Raw genomic sequence first — 17,629 nt, 5'->3', positions numbered from 1 at the left:
GAGTGCTGTGGCATAATCGTAACTCACTGAAGCCTTGAACTCCTGGGCTCAGGCAATCCTCCCACCTCAGCCCAGTAGCTAGGATAACAGGTGTGCACCATCAAGCCCAGCTAATTGCCTTATTTTTCATTAAAGATGTCATGCAGCACACTTTCTGGCTGCTTGTCTATCTTTTAGAGATGCCATGTTTCACAAACCACTTCCAAAACTCTCTGAGGGTAAAGCCCCATGACTGTCACTCCAGCTTTGCCAGGTTTTACAGTTATTATGGCTTCATGGTTTTGGGGGCTTGCATGCTGCCCTGGACTCTGTTCCTCAGGGCCCCTTCATCCCCATGGAGGGTAGTGAGGCCCTCTCTGTGACCATCTCTCCTTCAGTTATTTCCGGCCTGATGAGCCACTGCTGAATGTCATGCATTCCTGGTGCCCTTGGTGGATGTGTCTTCTGGGCCCTCCATGGAACGTTCTCCTCTGGTGGGTCTCCCTCTAACACTGTGTTGCTTCTCCACCCCAGCACACCTGCTCCCTCAGCCTCATACACCTTCTGCCACCATCCTCCAGAGCAGCTCAAGCATTTCCCACTCTGCTCTGTGTTAACAATTCCGTTGCTTTTCTCCAGGCATCTAAGTACCACCCTGGCCTAGCAGCTGAGTTTTTCCGTCCCTCAGGGTCCTCAATTGGGTGTTAACATCTCATGTTCTAAGAAAGAGTCTCCAAGTTAATCCATTCTTATTTATCCAACCTCCCACTCCAGCCCACCTGATCAAACACCCTAAAATCCAATCCCAGAAGCCCTTCCCTTGCTCTGGCTGTCTGTTTCCTACAATTCCTTAGGTGTGGATTCTCTTTTTCTCCCTCATCTGGCCCGGTTCATTTCCATCCATGGTGTGCTGGAACTTAACCCAGTTATCAGCCTGGCAGCGGAGATGAGGGTGTTCCTTAGGGGATCACCTAATGCCTCAACAAGGAGAAGTGTTGACAGCACCTTGAAGGCACAACAGACGAGCTGGCAGGGCAGACAACCTCTGCAAGGCCAGGGGGTCTACCGGCGTCTGTGGAATCAACATCTTCAACATCCATCTAGATGTTCCCATCCATGCTTCAGAGTCACAGGCTGTCTTAGTCTACACCAGCTGCTGTAACAAAATACCATAGATGGCAGCTTCAACAGTAGACATTTATTTTCTTACAGTTATGGAGGCTGCAAAGTCTAAGATCAAGGTGTCAGCCAGTTCCGTTTCTGGTGAGGGCCCTTGTCCTGGCTTGCAGATGGCTACCTCCTCACCGCGTCCTCACATGGCAGAGAGAGAGAAAGAGTCTCATGAGGCCACTCACTCTGCAGTGTTTCCAGTCTTCTCTGACTTGTTATCAGAGAGATAAAAATGTGACATTCAAAAAGAATTAGCCTATAACATTTTTAAATTCTTGGGTGTTGATCTAAATATCCACTTCTGCCAATAAATGACAGAGATCAACTTCCTTATGCCCATAGTTCCCACCGTACTGGTAGGTATTCATTATTTGCTCCTAGAAGTTAAAGATAAAACTACCTGCATGCCAGGCGCCATAGCTCACGCCTGTAATTCCAGCACTCTGGGAGGCCGAGGTGGGGTGGATCACTTGAGCCCAGGAGTTCAAGACCAGCCTGGCCAACATAGTGAAACCCTATCTCTACTAAAACTACACCGATTAGCTGGGCATGGTGGCGGGAGCCTGTAATCCCAGCTACTTGGGAGGCTGAGGCAGGAGAATCATTTGAACCCAGGAGGCAGAGGCTGCAGTGAGCCGAGATCATGCTACTGCACTCCAGCCTGGGTGACAGAGCAATACTCCATCTCAAAACAACAACAACAACAACAACCTGCCATTGATGGCAGGAAATGAGGCTGAGTATGCTAAATGCTGTCTTCATGTTTTGTACCACATCTCTTCCATAATTTTCTTCTGGGAAGCTTACCACCAAAAAGCAGTTGTAATGATTTGCCACTGTCGTTTCTATAACGTTCATGATGCTAAATGCATCTCTGTGAATGTTAAATGGCCAGTAAATGTGCATCCCCACACTACTTCTGAAAGAAAAGGGGTGAGTGGGTGGGATTTCATTCCTTTACCCAGGGGAGAAGCTCAAGTCCACAGTAGCAGAGCAGCCACTGTCTGGGAATGAGCTACTGCAGGCCAGAGAACCCCTGATCGCCAAAGGTGTTCCCAGGACAGCTCCAGGTCTATCCTGTGCCAACAGATCTTTACCTCTGTCCTCTGCTTTTTCTCTTTTATTTCATATCCTATCCCAGTACCTCCTGATCCTAGTCAAAATCAGTTTCCAGTTATCAGTGGTAGAGTCCCATAAGCTCCTTCTGGCCTAAACTTACATAAAATAAGAATAAAAAGATCGTGATTGTCAAGTCAGCATTTACTTATTGAGCTCCTGCTGCATACCAAGCATGCACTGTTAAGTCCTGGGCTGCGGAGATAATAAGATGCCAGCCTCACTTTCCCAAAGCTCCCAATCAGCTTGTTCACAGTCCTCATGCTCTCGCTGCCTTCGGAGCGCTGGTGTCTAAATTATTCACAGAGGATAACATAGTCTATTTTGGGGTAATTCCTATCACACTTCGTGGTGACTGCTTCCATTTTTAAAATAGCCTCAAGTATGACTATTAATCAGGATATCATTAAAAATAATATGTCAGGGTGACATTCATTTCCCTTCCACAAGTAATGTCACCAGCACTGAATTCCTGAACAATGGGACACTTACCAGGAGGGACAGGGTTGTGTCTTTTATGTTTTCCTTTCTTTTCTTTTCTTTCTTTCTTTCCTTTCTTTCTTTCTTTTTTCTTTTCTTTCTTTTCTTTTCTTTTCCTTCCTTCCTTCCTTCCTTCTCTTTCTCTCTCTTTCTCTCTTTCCTCTTTTTTTGAGACAGGGTCTTGTTCTGTCACCCAGGCTGGAGGGTAGTGATGCGATCATAGCTCACTGCAGCCTGGAACTCCTGGGTTCAAGCGATCGTCCCACCTCAGACTCCTGAGCAGCTGGGACCACAGGCATACACCAATGCATCTGGCTAATTTTTTGACTTTTTGTGGATATGGGGTCTCACCATATTGCCCAGGCTGCTCTTGAACTCCTGGGCTCAAGTTTTCCTCCAGCCTTGGTCTCCCAAAGTGCTGGGATTACAGGCACGAGCCACTGCACCCAGCGTTTCTAACACTGAGCAACCAAGACATGCCTGACACTTCATAGGAACTCAGCAAATGTTCACTGAGCTCATTTTAAATTGACTTGGGACCTGATTGTAGATGCATGAGGCTCTTATTTGTGATGTCAAACTCCAAGGTCAGAAATGCTCCCAAAACTTCATGTGTCTTAGAAACCCAATGTTGCATATACATATATGGGCCAGGTACATTTGGGCCAGGTATAGTGGCTCAACATGCCTATAATCCAAACACTTCGGGAGGCCAAGGCAGGAGAATCACTTGAGCCCAGCAGTTTGAGGCTGCAGTGTGCTATGATTCCGCCACTGCCCTCTAGCAGCCTAGGTGACAGAGCGGAGATGCTGTCTTTAATTAATATATATATATATATACACACACACACACACACACACACACACGTACACATTGTATAAATCTTCATCCTCTCATTTGTTAGGCTAACACATTTCATAAGTTTATTATTCAGTGTGTGAAAAGGTGCATAGTTTTCATTTGTTTAAAATCTGCCTCTATTAAAAGTCAAGAGCTGACCCCTTTTGAGTTGGGTAAAAGTCATTGTGGTCCATTTCCACTTTTCTCTAGCACTAACAGTCTAGGCTTATTTGATTTCTTAAATTAGATGTTTGAGATAATTGCAGATCTCAAATCTATCCATTGTGCCCTTCACCCAGTCTCTCACTAATGGTAGCATTTTGCGTAACTATAGTACCCAATGTCACAACTGGGAAATTGACGTTGGTGCAATCCACTGATCTTTTTCAGATTTCACTCGTTTTACATCAGATTTTCACTAGTTGTGTGTGCGTGTGTGTATTTAGTTCTACATAGTTTTATTGCATGGGTGGGTAAAACTAACACCACAGGCAAGCTATGTAAGAGTCTCATGACCACTATGGTCCCTGGTGCTTCACTTTTAACTTTTTTTTGGGCTGGCGTCTCACTTTGTTGCCCAGGGTAGAGTACAGTGGTGCAATCTCTGCTCACCGCAACCTCCGCCTACCAGGTTCACGCTATTCTCCTGCCTCAGCCTCCCAAGTTGCTGGGACTACAGGCAACAGCCACCATGCCTAGCTAATTTTTTGTATTTTTAGTAGAGACGGGGTTTCACCATGTTAGCCAGGATGGTCTCGATCTCCTGACCTCATGATACACCCGCCTCGGCCTCCCAAAGTGCTGGTGTTGCAGGCATGAGCCACTGTGCCCGGCCCCCTGGTGCTTCACTTTTACAGTCATAGCCATCTCCCTTCCTCCCCACCTCCCTAACCCTGGCAATCACTTGTCTATTCTATTCTCCATCTCTATAATTTGGGTGTTTTGTTTTGTTTGGAGATAGGGTCTTGCTCTGTCACCCAGGCTCTGGAGTGCAGTGGTGCAATCACGTTCACTGCAGCCTCAATCTCAAGTGAGGTTGCAGGTGATCCTCTCACCTCAGAATCCCAGGTAGCTGGGACTACAAGCACACACCACCATACCCAGCTAATTTTTCTATTTTTTTATAGACACAAGATTTCTTTCTTTCTTTCTCTTTTCTTTCTTTCTTTCTTTATTTATTTCTTTCCTTCTTTCTTTCTTTCCTTCCTTCCTTCCTCTCTCTCTCTCTTTCTCTTTCTCTTTCTTTCTCTGTCTCTCTCTTTCTTTCTTTCCTTTTTTTGTCAGAGTCTCAGTCTGTCACCCAGGCTGGAGTGCAATGCCACAATATCGGCTCACTGCAACCTCCGCCTCCTGGGTTTAAGCTCTTCTCGTGTCTCAGCTTCCTGAGTAGCTGAGATTACAGGTGCATGCCACCATGCCTGGCTAATGTTTGTATTTTTAGAAGCGATGGGGTTTCACCACATTGGCCAGTCTGGTCTTGAACTCCCAACCTCAGGTGATCCACCCACCTCAGCCTCCCAAAGTGTTGGGATTATAGGCGTGAGCTACCACACCCAACCTAAAAATGGGGTTTCACCATGTTGGCCAGGCTGGTCTCAAACTCCTGGACTCAAGCGACCCACGTGCCTCGACCTCCCAAAGTGCTGGGATTACAGACATGAGCCACTGTACCTCGCAGTTTCATTTATAGAATGTTATCTAAGTGGAATCACACAGCATGTAAGCTTTTGAAATTTGCTTTTTTCACCCTACATAATTCCCTTGAGATTCATCCCAAGTACGTGCATGCATCTATAGCCATTTGCTTTTCTTGCTGAATAGTACTCCACAGCATGGCTGTAGCACAGTTTGTATAACCATTCACCTACTGAAGGACATTTTGGTTGTTTCCACTTTGAGGTTAGGTCTATTTAATTTAATTTAATTTATTATTATTATTATTATTATTATTATTATTATTTGAGATGCAGTCTTGTTGTGTCACCCAGGCTGGAGTGCAGTGACGTGATCTTGGCTCACTGTAACCTCCACCTCCCGGGTTCAAGCAGTTCTCCTGCCTCAGCTTACCAAGTAGCTGGGATTACAGGCACCTGCCACCATGTCCAGCTAATTGTTTTGTATTTTTAGTAGAGATGGGGTTTCACCATGTTGGCCAAGCTGGTTTGAAACTCCTGATCTCAAGTGATCCACCCTCCTCGGCCTCCCAAACGGCTGATTACAGGCATAAGGCACCACACCTGGCCAGGTCTATTTAATTTTATAAAATAAAATCATTAGGCATATCATCTGTCGATTTTACCATATTAAAAAGTCCAAATGCTTCCAGTTTCCTTCCAAATCCCTGTTCTTACCTTTTCCTTTAACTTTTAAACTGCCCTGCTCACGTCCTAAGCATATTTTTCTGAGGTTTATTGACCAAAATTCCATAAAATTCAGACTCAAAAATGCAATAATTTTGCCAGATGCAGTGGCTCACACCTGTAATCCCAGCCATAATCCCAGCCCTTAGGGAGGCTGAGGCGGTATAATAGGGGTTAAAGAACAGACTGCGCAACATTGCAAGACCATGTCTCTACAAAAAATTTAAAAAGTAGCCAGGCGTGGTGGCGTGCACCTGTAGTCCCAGTTACTTAGGAGGCTGAAGTGGGAGGATTGCTTGAGCTAAGGAGTTCCAGGCTGTAGTGAGCTATGATCACACCACTGCACTCCAGCCTGGGTGACAGAACAAGACCCTGTTTCTTTCTTAAAATGCAATACTTTTATATGATAGTATAATAATGTTTTATCTTATGTTTCTATTACTTCTCTTGATTCGGCCCAACATATAGCCAACTTTTTTGGCTGCCTAAAGTTGATGAGCTCAGAAAACAGTCTAATATTCCTCACAGACGTATGTTTAGCCCTAGGAGCTGTAAGTATAGTCTGCACTATTTTTGTCAACATTCCATGTTGGCCAGGCACCTATACTTCCCAGCTACTCGAGAGGCTGAGGCAGGAGGATCACTTGAGCCCAAGAGTTCATTTAAGGCTCAATGAGCTATGATCACGCCATTGCACTCCAGCCTGGGTGACATAGCGAGACCCTGTCTCTAAAAAATAAAAATAAAAATTCCATCTTTCATTGACCTGGGCTGAAACCCACCTACCACTTCTCTGTAGCTCAGAGAATCTGGCAAGAGTTTCATGTATCTTATGACTTTTTGTTTGTATCTCCACTACCTGTCAAGTCCTGTGCTATCTGCAAACCTAGGGACTGTGCCATGCAATCTCCTTCCCTACTCTTACATAAAGGACCAGGGCTTTGGGCCAGCTTTTCTCAATTTCTTGGTCTTGTGTCCATTGCAAATGAGAGTCTTATCTATGACTGCTCTCTGCTCATCAGAAAGAAGGAATTCATTTCACTTTCCAAAACCCTGAACCAGCTCTCTAAGTGCTAGGAAACCAGGACTGTTCCTACCATAGGCTGAGAAAGAAGGAGACCAGTGAGCCATGCCAGTGGTTCCCACACCTGCCTGCACCTCACACCCAGGCACATTAGAGCTGAGGAAGCCCCAGGGCATGAGTATCTTTAGAAAAACCCAGGGACTCAAATAAACGCTGGTAAACATAGACACTGGATTACTAGGCAACCATCAAAAAGACTGGGGCAGCTGTTTATTACCCTGGTAAGAAAAAAGTCTCAAGATCCAATATTATATGAATGAAGCTGGTATAAATCAGTATGCTTCCATTTGTATAGGGGATAATAATGTGTATTTGCCTTTGGTTATAGAAGCATAAAATCTCTGGAAGGATTCACAAGATCCTTGGGATGAGGGTTGCCTCTGAGGGAGTTATAGGAGGCTGGGAGACAGAGGGCAGAGAGCAACTTTTCCTACGGACCTTTTAAAATTAGTTGAATGTTAAATCACGTAAATAGATTACCTGTGTCAAAGATTAGACCCTTTTGTAGGTCATAAGTGCGATGATTGGGATGTTGTGCTCAAGTGTGAGATGTGCCTCCCTCAAACCTTGTTACAACATTGGCACATTACCTGTCTGACATGAAGAAAAAAAAAAAAAAAGGAGACAGGCATGGTGGCTTTCACCTGTAATCCCAGTACTTTGGCAAGGCCAAGGCGGGAGATCACATGAGCTAAGGAGTTTGATACCAACCTGGCCAACATGATGAAAGCCTGTCTCTACTAAAAATACAAAAATTAGCTGGGCATGATGGTTTGCTCTTGTAATCCCAGCTACTTGGGAGGCTGAGGCAGGAGAATCACTTGAACCCAGGAGGCAGAGGTTGCAGTGAGCCGATATTGTGCCACTGCACTCCAGCCTGGGCGACAGAGTGTGACTGTGTCTCAAAAAAACAAAAAGAAAGAAAAGAAAAGAAATAACAAAATTAAAACAAAAGTGATTCTAATGCACAGCCACAATTGAGAACTACTGTGCAACATAGCTGTGAGCCAACAGTGAAAACTACAAGGCCAATTACAAGCTTCAGGGACTATCTACATATCTATCTCTCTTTATTTATTTTGGAACAAGGTGCCTGTGGTCCCAGATACTCAGGAGGCTCAGGTGGGAGGATCGTTTGAGCCTGGGAGTTTGAGGCTGCAGTGAGCTGTGATTGCACCACTGCACTCCAGCCTGGGCAACAGAGTGAGACCCTGTCTCAAAAAAAAAAAAGTTGAAAATTCCCTTTTAGGTCCATATCCACTTACCTTTAAAAAATTGAGGGATAATGGGCCAGGTACGGTGTCTCGCACCTGTAATCTTAGCACTTTGGGAGACCACAGCAGGCAGGTCACTTGAGGCCAGAAGTTTGAGACCAGCCTGGCCACATGGTGAAGCCCCATCTCTACTTTTAAAAAAGTAGCTGGATGTGGTGATGCGCGCCTGTAATCCCAGCTACTCGGGAGTCTGAGACAAGAGAATTTCTTGAATCTGGGAGGCAGAGGCTGCAGTGAGCTGAGGTTGCTCTATTGCACTCCAGCCTGGGCAACAGAGCAAGACTCGGGAAAAAAAGGAAAGAAAACAAAAACTGAGGGATAATGTAAATAGAGAAAACTGTACAAGTGCACACCTTGACAAATTTGCATATGTGTACAACTGCAAAATCACCATTCAGATCAAGATATAAACCATTTCCAGCCTGGGCAAATGGTGAAACCTTGTCTCTACTAAAAATACAAAATTTAGCTGGGCATGGTGGTGCCAGCCTGTAATCCCAACTACTCGGGAGGCTGAGGAAGGAGAATCACTTGTACCTGGGAGGCGGAGGTTGCATTACCTGAGATTGCACCACTGCCCTCTAGCCTGGGTGACAGAGCGAGACCCTGACTCAAAAAATACTAATATTAACTCCCCTTCGGAGGTAAACGCTCTTCTGTCTTCTCTGGCCTCTTCTTAGACTTCATATAAACAGAATGCAGCGTGTGCTCTTTTGTGTCTGCTTTCTCGCATGCAGCCCTACGCCTGTGAGAGTGATTCATGCTGTTGCATTCAGCAGCGGGTTGTTGCTGTTTTTGCTGAATAGTCTTCCATTGTATGAAATTTATTTATTCATTCTTCTGTTGTTGAGCGTTTGGGTTATTTGCCATTTGGGGCTATTATGCATGAAGCTATATGAACATTCTTACAGCTGCCTTTCGTAGGCGCTCATTTCTCTTGGGTACTCTTACGTCTTCTTAACGGCGTTCTTCAGTTGTGCAATTAACTGCTCCATGTTCATCTTCCCTGAGGGTTTAGAAGTTCCATGATGGTAAGGCAGGATCTGCCCCTGTGCACTGGAGGCAAAAAGACAGATTCTCCATTGCCCTTCACCTTTATCCCGTATTCTAGCCTGGAAGGAGAGGCAGGTTCCTGCAAAAATGGCAGCCATCTTCTGATAACAAGAGCAAAAGCAGAAGAAAGGCAGAGCGGGAAGCTGTGAGGACTCTAGGTCTTTGATGATGCCCTAGAGTCATGGACACCAGCTCTGGACTGCCCACCTTCAGACTGGTCTGCAGGAAAAGGGAGAAAAGAAATAGAAATAGGTGCATGGAGTAGAGCAGAGAGGAAGGATGGAGAAGGTCCCGATGGGTATGGGTCTGAGTCCCAGCTCATTCCTGAGACCCGGCTGCACCCTGCTCCTTCTCTCTTTGCTTAAGCATTACTTGATTTCCATCACTTCACCTGAGGATCCTGCCTGAGTCAGTCCTTTGGCACTGCGTTATCACTGATGTTCATAATTTTGTCGATAACTCATGAAGAAAAGGTTAAAAATATGCTTGATCACCTCTAATTTGAAAGAAATAAGTGAGGCATCGCAGCGTGGTGGCCATCCCATGGGCTGCAGGGTTGGACAAAATTGAATTCAAATCCCCACTCGGGCACTCGCTCACCCAGCGTATAATTTTGGCCATGTTAAGTAAGTTCTCTGGGCTTCTATTTTCCTCACTGGCTAAATGGCGAGAATAATACCGGCTTTTTGGGGTTTTTAAGGGCTAAATGCAACAATGTATGTAAAAGCCTGGAAGATCATTAGTATTTAGTAATGATATGAATTATTTTAAAAGGTGAACTATATATTCATCTATATATATGAAAGATTTACCTGGGAAGTGATTTTTCTATTTAATGGGCTTATCTTTATTTAGATAGAGAAAGAATTCCCTTATTTCCTAGTGATGCCATATGGTAGACTATCAATGTACACTAGTCCCAACTTGGAGTACGGCAAACATTATTTTTAAGTATCAATAAACTGCCAGAAAAAAATTATGTGTTAGCTAAATGATATCCTCAAAGTAAGATTTCTGAAATTTATAGGCACTGTGAAGAGGGATTGGCAGGCCAGGGCTGCTCTGAGCTTCACTTGCCAGAGCTTGGGGACAAATAGGATGTCTCAGAATACCGATGACTCTACAGACTGCACGCCTCCTGCAGTCGTTGAAGCCCCAGAGGCTTCGTGCAATCTCTGGGCTAGAAAACCACATGCCCAGGTCTGCTCTTCATCATGGATGGCCATAACTTTAAATACACGATGGTAATTTACAATCAAACACATCCAGATGGACGGCTCCCCCAAAGCCAAATCTATACCCAGGATGCAGATTTCTAGAGGAAAATGCAGCCAAGCCAGATACAAAAACATCTGAGGGAACAAAAAGTCCCCACCACTGTAAAGCGATGGTTCCCTCTGCTGCCCCAAATGGAGCACCACATGAAGGAGGTGAGGAGGACAGCTGCCAGGTGTCTGGGAGGACCTAGAGTCGGACACCAAGGCCCAGGAAATGGGCAAGGGGCATGCATGTGGAAGACAGAAGCGACAGTGGGGAGGGCAGACATACCCCTCTCTAGTCCTCGTTAAAGTGTGAGGGCCCAGCCTTGTACACCCGTGAGGCCACACTGCGTGGACAGTCCTGCAGCATGGGCCACCGTTACCTGTGTTAGGCCCAGCACCTCGAGAAGATGGACCACGGAGGATGCCCACTCTCCTGGAAGCTACTGCGGCTCCAGCTTCTCCCAGCATGGCAGACCAATATCACAACTGGTTAGGTTGCTCCAAAGTGGCCAGCCCGACGGGAACTGCCTTGTGCTAACTAGACTTGTAGGAGGCTTGTGGTTGGCCCAGATGCCTGTGGACTGGTCTTTTTTTTGTTTTTATTTGAGACAGTCTCACTCTGTCACCCAGGCTGGAGTGCAGTGGTGCCATCATAGCTCACTGCAGCCGTGACCTCCTGGGTCCAAGCCATCCTACTGGCTCAGCCTCCCGAGTAGCTGGGACTACAGGTATGCACCATCGTACCCAGCTAATTTTTCTTTTTTTTCTTTTTTGTAGAGACGAGGTCTCGCTAAGTTGCCCAAGCTGGTCTCAGACTCCTGGGCTTAAGCAGCCTTCCTACCTCGGCTTCCCAAAATCCTGGGCTATCAGGTGTGAGCCACTGCAGCTGGCCCGGACTGATCTTTTATTAGAAGAATGCACCCTTTTGCAGGCTGCCCTTGTTTGGTAACATCCCTTCCTCCAAACCTTCTTCACTTCTGTCTTCCACCAGCCCTTATTCACCCTGTGTCCACATTTTCTGGAGCCTTCTCTTAGGGGCTAAACTACAGGATAAACTGTTAATGAATTATGATGGGGAGAGTCAAGGATAGGTTGTTTCTTTCCTAATAGCAATACCAATAGTTACCATTTATTAAGGAATTATGTACAAAGTTGGTAAGTGTTTTACATATATGACCTCATATAATTCTCATTCCTATGCAATGGACACCAAATTATTATCATCCTGATTTTTATAGATGAAGAAATGGAAGGTGGGCACAGTAGCATGTGCCTGTAATCCCAGCTACTTGGGAGGCTGAGGCACAAGGTTCACTTGAGCCCAGGAGTTCGAGCTGTAATGAGCCATGACTGCACCTGTGAATAACCACTGCACTCCAGCCTGGGCAACACGGCAAGACCCCATCTCTAAAACAAGAAAAGAAATGGAGGCTCGGAGTGATTAAGTAACTTAACTGTCCCAGGTTGGGCTCCTCAGCAAGGAGACTCCAGGGTTAGTATGCAGTGTGTTCCTCGGGGGGTGCCCTTGAGTTGATACCCTTGGAAGGGAGGGGAGCAGGAGTGGGCAGATAAAGAAGTGGAGCTCTGGTGCAACCACTGCCAGCCTCAGCCAGCACGCGGGAAGCTCTGGAGCCTGAATGGCACTTCATGGTTTTCTCTAAGTGGGCCGGGGTGGCCAGGACTTTATACGCCCTCTCGATCAGTCACTGGACGTGGGACAGCCCTGAAGGGTGTGGCTCTGGGCAAGGTGGCTCTGCAGCTGAGGCAAACCCTGAGGGTGCTGGCAGCTGGAGGTAGTCTTTGACCACACTCCCAGCAGTTGGGGTAACAAGTCCCTCATTGGCATGAGAATTGAACGTGTCTGGAATGGTAAGAAGGTCCCACTTTGAGTGGTGGGGTGGGATGGGGATAGAAGCCTCTCTGATCCCAGATCCTCCTAATTACCCACCTTTTCATATTGCCTCCCACAACCCTCTAAATTGAATGCTGAATGTTCGCCTCTCAAAAGGTGCTTTTCTTCTATTTGCTTGGTCTACACATAGGTCCCCTCCTCCCAGGTAGCTGAGACTCTTGGCTACATTCATGATTCTTGCCTAAAGGAGATGGCCTGTGCCCCTCCGTGGAAGAACAGTGGCCTCAGCAGTGCCAACATTCTGAGTCCTTTGCCTGGGGTAAAATCGAATCTATGTGTCCCTCATAACATGCTCAGTGGTGACGACCACCCCAAGACCAAGCACACATGCCCCAGAACAAAGCCAAGCATTCCAGTAGCCCCACTTCATCCTGCTAACCATGCACACTCTCCATCCACTTTTTCTCTAAAAATTAATTTTTGAGAATTTTTTTTTCGAGATGGGATCTCACTGTGTTGCCCAGGCTGGAGTGCAGTGGCATGATCATAGCTCACTGTGGCCTCAAACTCCTGAGCTCCAGTGATCCTCCTGCCTCAGCCTCCCAAGTCACTAGGACTACAGGCATGCACCACCACACCCAGCTAGTTTTTAAATATTTTATAGAGATGGAGTCCCGCTATTGCCCAGGCTGGTCTCAAACTCCTGGTCTCAAGAGATCCTCCCACCTCAGCCTCCCAAAGTGCTGGGATTTCTGGCATAAGTCACAACACTCGGCATTTTGATGTCTTATTTATTTATTTATTTGTTTGTTTTTTATTATTTTTTGAGATGGAGTCTCGCTTTGTTGCCTATGCTGGATGGAGTGCAGTGGCATGATCTCGGCTCACTGCTACCTCTACCTCCTGGGTTCAAGCAAGTCTCCTGTCTCAGCCTCTCGAGTTCCTGGGACTACAGTCGCATGCTACCACGCCCCGTTAATTTTTTTTTTTTTTTTTTGGATTTTTAGTAGAGATGGGGTTTCACCATATTGGTCAGGCTGGTCTCAAACTCCTGACCTCAGGTGGTTACCCGCCTTGGCCTCCCAAAGTGCTGGGATTACAGGTGTGAACCACTGCGCCCGGCCTGAGATCATATTTCATTTGCTCTTTCCTATCAGAGCTCTTAAACAAAGAATGAGTCAAACAATCCAAGAGTCACAGATCAATTTTATAAAAATGACATTTTACCCCTGTAAAAATTTCAAACCATGTATTTTTAAAGTTGCTCACAATGATACCATCCATAGGTAACCACAGTGAATGTTTTGAGCATTTCCTTCCTGAAAGTTTTGTGCATGTATGCAGATTAAACTATGGGTTCTCTGAATAGTCACTGTGTTCCAGCCTGGGCAGCATAGTAAGATCCCATTTCTTAAAAAAAAATTAATATTATATAAAATAGGTGTCTTCAATTTTACATAAACTAGGATATGCCAGACATGCTTTGTATGTAATCTGCTTTTTCCCTACCCAATGTGATAGGGGCACATGTCTGTGCCTTCAGATAGTCACGCAGGGGCATCAGAGTAGCTGGAGATCACGCTGGAGATATGGATACAGTTGAGGAGAAGGGGCAGGCTAAGGTGATGTCTTGGAATCTTATCTTTATAAGTCTTTATAAGAGACAACATTGAAGGACTGCAAAATACAATTTAGTTTTTTAAAGGCTTATTCCGGGCCAGGCACAGTGGCTCATGCCTGTAATCCCAGCACTTTCAGAGGCTGAGGCAAAAAGATCACTTGAGCTCAGGAGCTCAAGACCAGCCTGGATAATATATTGAGACTCCATCTCTACAAAAAAAATAAAAAACTAGCTGGGCATGGTGTTGCACACCAGCTACTCAGGAGACTGAGGCAGGAGGATGGCTTGAGCCCAGGAGGCAGAGGCTGCAGTGAGCCATGATAACACCATTGCACTCCTGCCTAGGAGACAGAGCAAGACCCTGTCTGAAAAGAAAATAGAAAAGAAGCCGGGTGCCATGGCTCACACCTGTAATCCCAGCACTTTGACAGGCTGAGGTGGAAGGATCGCTTGAGCTCAGCAGTTCGAAACCATCCTGGGCAACATAGCAAAGTTCCATGGAATTGAACAATGAGAATACATGGACACAGGAAGGGGAACATCACACACCGGGGACTGTTGTGGGGTGGGGGGAGGGGGGAGGGATAGCATTAGGAGATATACCTAATGCCAAATGACGAGTTAATGGGTGCAGCACACCAACATGGCGCATGTATACACAAGTAACAAACCTGCACGTTGTGCACATGTACCCTAAAACTTGAAGTATAATTAAAAAAAATTTTTTTAAGAGAAAATAAAAGGCTTATTTTGACTACTGGTGGTGACATGAGTGTTGCTATTATGTAGTCAAAATCTCTGTCTAAATGGCATTTCTTTAAAAAAAAATTCTATAGGTTTTGGAGGAACAGGTGGTATTCGTTACATGAGTGAGTTCTTTAGTGGTGATTTGTGAGATTTTGGTGCACCCATCACCTGAGCAATATATACTACATCCAGTTTGTAGTCTTTTATCCCTCAACCCCCCCCACCCTTTCCCCTTGGTCCCCAAAGTCCACTGTACCATTCTCATGCCTTTGCATCCTCATAGCTTAGCTTCCACCTATGAGTGAGAACATACTGTGTTTGGTTTTCCATTCCTGAGTTACTTCACTTAGAATAATGGTCTCCAGTTCCATCCTGGTTGCTGCAAATGCCATTAATTAATTCCTTGTTATAGCTGAGTAGTTTTCCATCACGTATATATGAATGATGTGGTATATATATATTGATGTGGTATATATATATGATGTGGTATATATATATATGATGTGATGTGTGTGTGTGTGTATATATATATACATATATATATCTATATGGTGTGGTATACACCACAATTTCTCTATCCACTCATGGATTAGCATTTGGGCTGTTTCCATATTTTTGCAATTGTGAATTGTACTGCTATAAGCACGTGTGTCTGAGTGTCTTTTTCCTATCCCGACTTCTTTTCCTCTGGGTAGATCCAGGGATTTCTGGATCAAATGGTAGTTCTATTTTTATAACATTTCAATGTGTTCAACCTCAAACTTGAGAAAGGCAGACGTCTGCTGACTCCACTCAGTCCAACCCCACATATAGCCTTCTTTGACTCGAACATATTGATTATCAGGAAAAAAGTCATCCATTATGAAGTGTTTCCTATCTGTATAAAACATATCTGTCTGCTTTCCAGAAATAGTAAATACTCCTGGTAGAAGACACAGAGAATTATAAAAGAAAATAAAATGTAACTCACTTGTTATTGTACCACCCAGAGATAACCACTCATCGAGACCACACTGATGTACCTCTTGCCAGTCTTTTTCTCTGGAAATAGTTTTTCATTGTATAAACAAGGGCAATCATATTGCACAAACTGTTTTACATTTTAATACATCTCGAAGGTCTTTCTGATCAAATTAAATAATTTCCTATGACGACCTCATTTTCAGCAATTACCTCATATCTATTTTGTGGTACCATAATTTCTTAAAATAGTCTCTGATTGGTGTCAATATAGGTGATTTCAAATTATTTGCTATTTTTTTCAAGTTGTCATTGACTTGAACTTATTTGCTATTGTAAACCAAACTGTGATGAACATCCTTGCAGGCAGATATATGTGTGCACTGCCATTTTAAGATTCCACAGTCCCTCCGTGTTCACTTTGAGAAATTTCATCCTACCTAATATCAAGCATTCTCAAATGCACATGTGGCTCACGTTAAGTACAATTGTTTTTGCTGTAAAAAATTAAAATAATTTTTATAATTTGGCTTCTGAAATTCTTTACCTCTGAGGAACACATTTAATTCCGCTACGACTTCTCTGCAATCAGATAGGCATATACCAGAATTCTTGTGAAGTGAGAAAAGCAAACCTATAGGTAGCTTTCAACTATACATGTAATGACATTTTATGAACACTAAATTTAATCAATCATAAAATTGATAGAAATTTACACTTTATATATGTTTGTTCACATAGTTCACATGTTCATGTAGTGCAAACATATGTTTATTTCAATTTTTTCCATCTTAGAGTCATATGTTCTTTTTTCTAGACCTCAGATATTTTTTGTAGGCTCCTTAAAAGCTCATAGGCCTCAAGGCAATGCAACTATAGATCCTAACAAAGTGACACTGCTAGTATTCCTAAAAGGGACCAAGGATATAGAAAGATTTTAAAATAGAGCAGCGAGTGAAACAATCAACAAAGTGAAGGGACAACCCACAGAATGTGAGAAAATATTTGCAAACTACCCATCTGACAAAGGATTAATGACAGCACATATAAGGAGCTCAAAGAACTCTATAGAAAAAGAAATCTAACAATCTGATTTTAAAATGGGCAAAAGACCTGAATAGACATTTTTCAAAAGAAGACATAGCAAACAGGTGTATAAAAAGATGCTCGACATCATTGAGCATCAGAGAAATGTAAATCAAAACCACAATGGGATATCATCTCATTCCAGTTAAAATGGCTTTTATCCAAAAGTCAGGCAATAACAGGCCGGGCACTGTGGCTCACGCCTGTGATCTCAGCACTTTGGGAGGCCGAGGCAGGTGGAACATCTGAGGTCCGGAGTTCAAGACCAGCCTGGCCAACATGGTGAAACCCCAGCTCTACTAAAAATACAAAAAAATTAGCCGGGCGTGGTGGCATACACATGTAATCCCAACTACTCTGGAGGCTGAGGCAGGAGAATCAATTGAACCCGGGAGGCGGAGGTTGCAGTGAGCCGAGATCGCGTCACTGCACTCCAGCCTGGGTGACGGCGGTGGCTCACGCCCCTAATCCCAGCACTTTGGGAGGCCGAGGCGGGCAGATCACAAGGTTAGGAGATCGAGACCATCCTGACTAACACGGTGAAACCCCGTCTCTACTAAAAATACAAAAAAATTAGCCTGGCGTAGTGGCGGCCGCCTGTAGTCCCAGCTACTTGGGAGGCTGAGGCAGGAGAACGGCATGAACCTGGGAGGTGGAGCTTGCAGTGAGCCAAGATCACGCCACTGCTCTCCAGCCTGGGCGACAGAGTGAGACTCCGTCTCAAAAAAATAAATAATAAAATAA

At 44.7% G+C, this 17,629-nt stretch overlaps 1 non-coding gene across 1 annotated transcript; it reads left to right on the top strand.

Annotated features, from left to right (window-relative positions):
* The first annotated feature begins 7,526 nt into the window (after positions 1 to 7,526).
* LOC112438835 (small nucleolar RNA U13) lies at positions 7,527 to 7,630 on the top strand. Its single transcript, XR_003027156.1, has one exon. It is a non-coding gene; the product is annotated as a small nucleolar RNA U13 (small nucleolar RNA).
* The last annotated feature ends 9,999 nt before the right edge of the window (positions 7,631 to 17,629 follow it).

This window comes from Pan paniscus, chromosome 7 (genome assembly GCF_029289425.2).
Source record: "Pan paniscus chromosome 7, NHGRI_mPanPan1-v2.0_pri, whole genome shotgun sequence".
NCBI lineage: Eukaryota > Metazoa > Chordata > Mammalia > Primates > Hominidae > Pan > Pan paniscus.
This window is presented reverse-complemented; position numbering and strand designations above follow the sequence as displayed.